Source organism: Drosophila mojavensis, unplaced genomic scaffold (assembly GCF_018153725.1).
Source record: "Drosophila mojavensis isolate 15081-1352.22 unplaced genomic scaffold, ASM1815372v1 contig_136, whole genome shotgun sequence".
NCBI lineage: Eukaryota > Metazoa > Arthropoda > Insecta > Diptera > Drosophilidae > Drosophila > Drosophila mojavensis.
Genome location: NW_025318667.1, coordinates 23,721,622 through 23,731,629, shown reverse-complemented (window position 1 = coordinate 23,731,629; position 10,008 = coordinate 23,721,622). Strand labels below are relative to the sequence as shown.

The 10,008-nt window shown below is 39.0% G+C and overlaps 1 long non-coding RNA gene across 1 annotated transcript; it reads right to left on the bottom strand.

Annotated features, from left to right (window-relative positions):
* Positions 1 to 584: 584 nt before the first annotated feature.
* Positions 585 to 2,292, bottom strand: LOC26527176. The gene is made up of 2 exons (XR_001449083.3): positions 2,109 to 2,292; positions 585 to 2,045 (listed from the first exon to the last, which is right to left on the bottom strand). It is a non-coding gene; the product is annotated as an uncharacterized LOC26527176 (long non-coding RNA).
* Positions 2,293 to 10,008: the final 7,716 nt, after the last annotated feature.

Here is a 10,008-nt window from a genome sequence, read left to right as displayed (position 1 = left end):
AGGGCAATCGAATTTTAAACCAAAAAGATAGAAAAAGAAAATGAGAAAAATCAAACATTTACCGTTGTTGCATATATACGAAATCGAGCGCTTGACCACACCTAGACCAAGCACGGCAATCAAGAATTTGGCTAAAACAGTGCCATTGGCCAACACTCAGCGTTGTGTTCATATATGCGAAACATGCGAAATTGTTCCGGAAGTAGTTGTGTGCCCTGGCAATGGGCAAAGTGGGTATATTGGTTGACTGCGAATGTGAATGGCAGAACGAATTGGATAGACCTGAATATGGCCAACTGTGGAACTGTTTGTCTACCTAACTGAATATTAACAATCTTGCCTATTGTTCTTCTTCTTTCGCCTAGTGCTAATGCATCTTTGAATGCAGTTGTTAGATCTTCGCTTGCGAATTGTTGAAATGCAACAGAAATTGAAACATTTTGTTATCCGAGATGGTCTATTTTTGGTTAAATGCAGAAGAGACCCATCAGCATAGAACCCCTTCGAGTGATAATCCACAAACTGTCAAAACCACAACGAATTTGTGTCCAATAAATCCCATTCCATTAATTTTACAAATTAACTTCATTATTTAAATTATTCGGATACAAGCCGTAACTTTTAATAAACAAAGAAACACCCTATATAAGCTCCAGTGGAATGCAATTGAGTTTTCTTTTCGAGCCAAATCAGAATAGATGAAGACTGTAAAACATCTTGGTTTTAATTAAGCCAAGATACAGCTGAGAGCTGAGCTGAAACGTGCTGCCTGCCTATGGCAAGCCGAGCAGAATTTGAATGTCAGACTGAAGGACTAAATGTGTATGTATGTGTTTGCGTGTGTGCGTGTGTGTGTGTGTATGTGTGTGTGTGACACAGTGCACTGGCAATTGCGCAATAAGTGAGCTACTTGAAGGGGTAGCCAGCAGCTGGAGCAACGGCAAATTTATAGCCCTATTGAAAATTCCCAACGATTTTCAAATGTCAAGCAGCAGGACGCGGCCAAGGAGGCGGCGGCTAGTGGAGAGTGGAGAGTGGTGGTACGCCAAGGGGCAGCTAGGTAATGCAGCGACGTCATTGTGGCGGCAAGTGCAATAATAAATTTTATAAAAGTCATTAATCTTTTTTGCTGGCCAAGAGGGTCCACGCTGCAGCTGGACAAGATCTGCCACTGGGCACTGGGCCCACCACACACTCTCAGTCTCTGGCGGTTGGGGTGGCCGGGCGGGTCAGTGGCTCGTGATGCTTGATTTCTTAGTAGCCCATAAAACAACGTAATAAGATGTCTCGGGCGCTAGAGAAGCCCAACCAGCCCCAGGTCCACATCGCACGCCACTATTCTCTCAATCTTTGCCAGTGCAATGTGATATATATGCATATGCCTGTGTGTGTGTGTGTTTGTGTGTGTGTGTGTGTGTGCATGTGTGTACGTGTGTTTGTGTGCATTTTTGCATTCGCACTCGGAACTTTTTAATACGGCTTGTTAGGGAAGGATTTTCGAGCGTGTTGCCACAACGACTGCATCAGGACGCAGGAGCAGCAAAGTCAAGCAGCAGCAGCAGGAGCAGCAAAAAGAAAACGTTCAAGCACATTATAGGGACGATGTACAGTGCTAAGACGCAGAGCCGCGTGACAACATATTGTGACGGCTCTACAAAGTGCGGGTGATCCATCACCGTTGCAAGTTGCGAAGCGAAGTGAAAGTTTCCTCGTCTATTAAAGTTGCAGCAGCTTTAGCAGTCACTTTCAAGTGAATGCCTCTTGTTTCAGCTCGGATGGATTGATAAATCGTTCATTCATCAACGCTCTATGGCTGCCGTTCGCTTTTTCAACTCGGGCAACGAAAGGCGATTATGCTCGGATCGATTGTCTTGACCGTTGCGTGGGCGTGGGCGTGCCTCGGTATGGGCTAGTCGAAATTCCAAATGGCTTAACTGACCGATTAGCTGGAGACTGCGGTCTGCTTCAGAGTTTCACACTGGCGATGATCTCGAGTGCCGGGAGAGATGATGAGAGATACTTTTTACTCCACTGAATCCTATGTGCTGTAAGAATTTGAGGTAAATTATCCTTGGTTAGCTGAATAAGCAAGCAAATTCGTAACTGACCAATGGATTATTGTTAAACTGACTATTGAAATTGACTATTGCAAAGTACTACAACGTGCCGCGTATTGTTTTAATTTCAAATACTAATTTTAAATAAATTTTATTTTGTATATCTTGCTTAAATTTGTACAGTCACTATAATTATGTGTCAACAAAGAGTGAGCACGAACAGAACAGCTTCAAAGCCACCTGAGTTGCCCGAAATCTTTTCATCAGAGCCCTTTTACACTCGCATATATTATGATATATGCAGGCTCAGATTATCTTAGGGGGCTGGCGTTTCCAGTCAGACATTCAAAGGGAGAGCACAATCAGTCGAGCTCAGCTCTTATTATGATGGGAGAGTATGTAGGCCTATTCCTACTATAATTATTCTGTTGTATATCAACTACATTATTTGTTTGTTTACCAAGTTACTCAGCTATATATAAACCACATAATTTTATTGAATCCAGGTCGATTCATCAGCGCTAGACACCGCTGGTATCTCAAATTGATAGGGCTCTAGGGAGAGAGCGCTTAGGTTAGCTTATCGCTTAGCGATATATCGGCTATGTTTTGTTTTTTTTTTTTTTTTTTTTCGACAGCCTCAAGGTTATTGTTAGATTCTGAGACCTAACTCCAGATAAGTTTTACCTTAGAATCATGCTGAAACTAGAATTTTCTATTCTAGTTTCTATTTGCACTCAATTTATATCATTGTCAATTTTAGTATTTACGATGTTATAAACAACTAAGAAAAAATGGAACCCAAATTAAAGGGCTATCAAAATAAAAATAAAAAATAATAAATTTCTATTTTCTTTGCTTTAATTTTGAATAAAATTAAACTTGATCTATTTATTATTATTATTGTGAATGCTTTCCAGTTTTATTTTTTAATTTATTTAATCTATATATTTTTTTTTTTTTTGGTATTATTTACCGTTCAAGTTTGCGTTTCATTTCAATACGAAATATTAGGTCCTTTTAAAGACTAAAATTTATAATGATATTAAAAATTGAGTGTCAATGAGACTATAAAAGATGAGAGTATTGTTTTATAAAAATGTATATGAAAAGAGACTAAAAACTATAGACGAGTGATGGGACTATTGCTATTCGACTTCCACTCTCATATTAAGTAATAGGATGTTAAACTAAATATGTTTACTATTGCAGATCAAAGCTCTAAGCAAAGTGAGATTCGCCCGTCTCATCTTCATAAGGAATCTGCACCTTCAGTGCAATATAACTGGCATACAGTCATCTAAACTTTAAAGCTGAGTCCTTGAGTCCTCGTGCCACTGTTCAACTGCCCAGACAATCGCCTGATTTAAATAACAAACCATTCTTCAGTGCGAGCACCCCATTGACCTCTCATCGAATGCGTCAATTTGTCATTAGGTAATTAAATATGAAAATGATGTCAATGAGCGTCGCACATTTGAGATTCATTGGGAGAGTATGTTATGATAATGGGTAATTGCGAGTAACTATAATGAGCATTAATTAATTCCACTTGTCATTTAAAGAGGTCCTGCCCCACGCACAGAGGCGCCCTCCACACACTGCCCCGCCTCTGTGGCCATTTGATTCATATTTAATTTCAATTTCTAGCCCAAAAAAACCGCAAAAGTGTAATGCAATTAGGCTGATAAATAAACCGAGCGAATCATACCAGCTCTGTCTGCGGCAATGCCCACTCCCTGGGGCATATTAATTATTTACCAAATTGATTTCCATTCACGCACTCAAAAATTGTGGGGCACAGCCCCAGTCAAGTGCCGCATGCTGGCAACTCTGGCAACTCTGGCAGCTCCACTCAGAGCACAGCACACAGCAGGCCTCTCCATCCAATTAACAGTTCATTAGCTTGATTTAGAGCCACCCCCACCCCCCCCACCACCTTGCGAATGCGATACGAGACAATGGAGACTCAACTAATAGTCGTCTGCTTAACCAATTGGCGGGGCATTGTATTTCCAATTGGAATTGCCATTGTGGCAGCAGGTGCAAAGAGAATTACATGTTTTAAATGCCTCACACTCGCAAGTGGCAGCCAATCTGATGACATTTGAGGCTACTCCTAGACAAGGGCAAAGGTCAAGTTTATAGAAATCGATTTAAATCGATAACAAACAAAATATAAAGAGCCTTTAATGGCTTGCTCACTACTGTCGAGTGGCTCAGTGAAGAGAAGTCTATCTATGCCTAAATGTTAGTTAGTCAGTCTCAAAGGAGCGTCTATCTCAAATGCATTCAAGTATTTTCCTATAACATGCAAAGATGCAATTTGTCTATAGCTATCGATAAAAATATTCTACAAGCCTGAAACAATGTGTATTATAAAAATTAAAAATAAGACTTATAATTTGATTATTATATGAAAATTGATCTGTAATGATTATTTTTGATTTTTATCATACAAATTTATGTTAATAATAAAAAATATATTTTTTTTTTTAAATTACTCAAAAAATAATTTTTATTTTTTAATTTTTTGCTATACAAATTGTAAGCATTACGGTCCCTGCTAGTAAGTGTTCAGCCTTCAATGTAAATCAGCATGTGAATGCAAATCGATTAAAATAGATTTCAAACATCCTAATAAAGTCGATAAAGTGCTTAAGTTCACTTAATATATGTAGATATACATAGATAGTTCAATCTCAGGGCACATTTATGAGACGTTTCTCCAGCTTCTCAGCTTCAAAATTCAAGCTTTTGAGTGTACATATCTAAAATGCCATTCCACTCGCAAAGCAAAACTATGCATACAATTAGTAATAACACATTCCATTCGATATCTATCGATTTCATAAAGCACACTTAAGAGTTTCAACTCTTCAATTTGTTAAAGCCTTTAAGCCTATATACATCACATTTCTCACATTGAAGAATCTTTTCTCAGCTTCACATCAGGAATTTCAATTTAAATTTAGAATTTATATCATAGAGATGAAATATTTATAGTATTTTTTATTTTTTTTTTTTTTTTTTATTTGTCATTTGAAATTGTTAAATGAATTTTAATTATAGCCAATTATTCGACAAAGCTTCCACTTTTATATAGTGACTCCATTAGGCAGAAACACACAAAAAGGAATGAAAACAAATTTCGGGACTAATTGAGGAGCCGCAAAAATCTGTAAAATCCAATTCAAGGTCAACAACAAAAGCAACGAGAATGACTGACTGGCTGACTGAGTGTGTCTCTCTTTCTCTCTCTCGCTCTCTCTCTCTCTCTTTTTCTCTCTTTCTGCGCCTCTGACTGTCTTTTTTAGTGCCGAAAAATTGTTTGAAGTTTGTGATGAGCGAAATATTTGTACAATCGATTTTCATTGAATAAGAAAATAGAATTTGAAGCAAGAAATGTTGCGACAATTATGTGAGCGTATGGGCGTGAGGCGGGGCCGCATTGGGGATTTGTGGCATTGTGTATGGCTGACAGCAGCTACACAATTGTGTGGCTGATTAGAAAGAGAGACAACGAGGGCGAGAGTGAAAGAGATGGCGCACAGAGAAAAGGCAATTTCAAAGCGTTTCTCAACTTAATCAAAAATGCATGGCATTCAATTTGAGCTAATGCGAAACGTAAGCCGCAATCGCCAGCAAATTAAACGCCGTCATTCACTTGAAGTGCATTTCAATTGCGAGCAGCGCGGACAGGTGAGCAGCTAAGCAGGTAAGCAGGTAAGCAGGTGAAAGTACAGGATACTGGCCCGCTGAATGCAGTCACATTGCCAGAAGCCCAACCAATTCAACCAGTTGACATGCTGCAGCAGCTTAACCAAGCAGCTGACCTCTGCCAGGAGCCACTGGGCTCGCTCCTCTTGGAACTCTGGCCGGTGCGCTGCCCCTGTCAGTCTGTCTCATTGTGTCCATTCGAGGACTATGAGAAATTGTATGGCGCCAAAGCACCTGGATTGGAGAAGAGAGCTACGTTTTACAAATCGAAAACAACAAAAAGCAGAGCGCGACTAGAGCAGCAGATTATGCCCGACTGGGTGGGATGGGGGTGGCGAATGAAGGGCCCTAATCTCTTGGCACGGCCCTAAGCCACAGTTCCTTTTGCAGCCACTGTTCGAGTGTCTTTCATTATGAATTGTGCCGTTAAAAGGCCAGGCATAACTAGAATAATAAGTACACGCAGTTAAGACTTCTATTACGAGCTGCACGCGGTAATGAAACGTTACAATAATCTCAGCTCGCCTTTTGTCAAGACACATTCCAGTCAGCAAGAGAGAGCGAGAGAGAGAGAGAGACATGCATATATATAGAAATGCCTTAAAAGCAGCGAGAGCGAGAGAGAGAGCCTGTAAATGATTTCAGTTATTTAAAATATTCCTTAAGGAAGTACGAAGAGGCTTGCAACTAAACTTGAGAACTCAATTTGAACTTTAATGTGAACTCAAGCCAACGCCCAGGGCGAAGCAGCTGCACGAAAAAAGAAATCAAATTGATGTAAAGTCATATCCGAGCATTTTGCAGAATTTCCTTTGAGCACGCGGGCATAACAAGCAGTGCGACCGACTAGCATATACCCTAACTGCCTTGCCAAGCAGTTGCTTAAGGCACTTATAGCTCACTTCAATACATTTTCATCACATTTCTCACACTTATTTATGGTATATACAGGGCTGTCAATATTCGACAGACTTACCTGGCAGCCCTACAAGGTTGCCCATATTCGTCGGACCCAAGTTTTTATACCCTGAACCCATTTTCAATGGGAAATCAGGGTCTAATGGTTTTGTTGAAATGTATGTAACAGGCAGAAGAAGGCGTGGCAGACCCCACACGGTATATATATTCTTGATCAGGGCGGCGAGCTGAGTTGATTTGGCCCTGTCCGTCTGTCTGTCCGTCCGTCTGTCCATCTGTCCGTATGTATGAAGGCTTCGATTTCAGAAGATATAAGAGCTAGAGACTTAAAAATTTTTTTTAAATGTCCGTACAGCGCGGATATCAAGTTTATCATTAAAAATCGATAACTCATCCCGATCTTTTTTTATCGATAAAAAACCTTATCGAAAACCAGTTATAAGATTATATCTCCTACACGTTTATTGCTAGAGTCTCCAAATTTTTTTATGTATGCTTATATGCAATTTATGCAACTTCGGTTTTTGTTAATATTTACCCCCCACCCCTATATCCACCCCCTCACCCACATGTTTGTAAAAAGCGTATTTCAAATACTAAAGACTTTGGCAAATACATGCATATCCATGTTGTAATCATAATCTAAAAGTTTCATGAAGATCGTATGTCCACAAAAAAAAGTTATTAAGCAATTAAGTTCTCATAGTAAGCGCACACTGCAGCCCATGCGTGTTTATGCGTGTGTGTGTGCGTGCGTGCGTGTGTGTGTGTGTGTGCGTGTTTCTAGTGTAAGCTGAAAGACGCGAACAATTATTGAAATAGCTATTGCTCCAAGGGTTCAGGGGATCTCGTAGTCGAGCAGTCTCGACTATAGCTTTCTTACTTGTTTTCATTTTTAATCAAAGAAAAACACAATTCTTGTATGACCGCCTTGCGGCTGTGTCCGTCTGTGACACAAGCTATAGGGTTGTCAGATGGGTCAGCCGAACATGAAAAACCCTGTAATCGTATATTTTTTATATGTATATTTTTCATTTCAACAGCGATATCCCCAGACTGGTATAGGTTTATATATACTTTTTATACCCTGAACACATTGAAAATGGGAAATCAGGGTATAATGGTTTTGTGAAAAAGCATGTAAAGGGCAGACGGAGTCATCGCATATATACTTTATGGGGTCAAGTATATATATAAAGTATATATATATATGACGAGCTGAGTCGATATAGCCCTGTCCGGCTGTCCGTCCGTCCGTCCGTTTGAGCAAAAGGATCTCAGAATATATAAGAGCTAGAGAGCTGAAATTTGGCATGCATACTCGTGTATACCACAGGCTGTACAAGTTTATCATATTTTTTCGATAACTCATCCGATAACTTTTTTATCGAGAATAATCGAAAAATCGACATTGTTTTTTCAGCCTAATTTGAACACTCTTAGACCTGAAGACTTCAAATTTGCGTTGTATATAAAGTTTATGGATACAAAGATTTTGTAATTTATAGATTTTGGATACCACGCCCCCTTCGGACCCAATTTGTAAAAAAATTCAAGTACTAGAGACTTGTGCTTTGGAATGTACACACAGTTTAGCCATATGATTATGCTCTGAAAGTTTCATTAAGATTGTACGTCTAGAAATTAAATTATTCAACAAATAAATTCTTACAATGTTGCCCACACTGCAACGCAGCCCAAGCGCAGTCGCTGCTTACTGCGCAGTTAGCAGAGCGCGTTGTTATGTGTGTAAATATGTGTGCATAGAAGAAGTGTAGAATGATTAGAATATCAGTTTAGAGGGTTCAGGGTATCTCCTAGTCGAGCAGTCTCGACTGGAGCCTTCTTACTTGTTATTATAGATATTGGATGACTTTGGTTACAAAATTATTAATCGAAGCAAGAAATGTTTGACTGCCTGTAACAAAATTGATGTGAGTGAACAGAAACTTGTCAAACTGCATGGCTTCAGCTCTTATTGATTCCTTGATCCACGCGCTCGTCGACTTGGCTGTTGCAGCAGATCTCCAATGCATATGCCCTCCGGGATGGGCCACGCCTGCGGCTGTTACATACATTATAAAGAAACAAAACCTTTGAATAGTTAGATTCTGTAAATTATTGCACATTTATCCTTGCCTATGTCCATGGATGCAGTAATAATTCAAAAATAAACTTTGCATATTCATATATGCATTATAAATTATAAATTTAAATTAATTATGTCTCATATTCCAATATTAATTTTACCAACACGCATACATAAATATATAAATATAATAAAAATAAAATTGTTTATTAATAAAATGAATTGCAAATATTTAATAATTAATTTAAGAAAAAATAAATAAATTTATTGTTGCTGTGCGACATCTGTTACGATGCTGTAAACATTTTTTCATGAATGCACAGAAAACAAGCAGGAACATTGCAGTTGAGCGTAACCGACTGCAGAATACGCGTTCGTGGCTCAAGAGCTGTTAAATCTATTTTCTGATTTGCCACGCCTCCAATTGGTATATATATTTCTTATTATTTAGAGGGCGGATCGCGGAACACTTTATATAATAATTTAAGAGTTCACTTGAGTATTTATTCTTAAGTTCATATGGACAGACGGACGGACAGACGAACATTGCACAAAACCAATGTACACTCTTATGATGGAGTCCAAAAAAAAAAAAAAAAAAAAGATAAAATTTAATGTTCTATTGTCGAGGGACGCGAAGGGTCGATATAGTGTGTCATGTTCGTCCTGACCCCGGCTAAAGTCCGGCGACGCTGTCCTGCTGCTGTCCGTCGTCTCGTCTCTTATGTGAGATGCTGTCGCTGCTTTATTGCATTTAAATATTTTTCATATTTTATACTTTTTTTGCAGCTCCAATTGGCACTTCGGACGATTTTTGCGGGCTCGACTCTGCATAATGAAGAAATTTCCAGCCGCTTTTTATGCCTCATCTCATTTTTATCTTCTCTCTCTTTTACACTGCACATCTCTTACTCTCTCTCTCTCTCTCTGTCTCTCCACGCATATTTTTATGACTGCCAAATGGTTTGTTTATAATAATTTCACGTTTGAGCCGCGCTGTCACTGAGGCGCGCCAATTACTTAGTTATGTAAAGTAACTCATTTTCGTGTGGAGCACTTGATGATGGGCCTTGGCAGCGAGCTGCTGAATTATTCACTGTGACGCATGAGAGTATATACATATATGTATGTATATGTATATAAATGCATATATGTATATATGTACATATATCTATATATATTTTACATACGCTCGTGAGTGCTTAAGTGCTGAGTGCACATTGC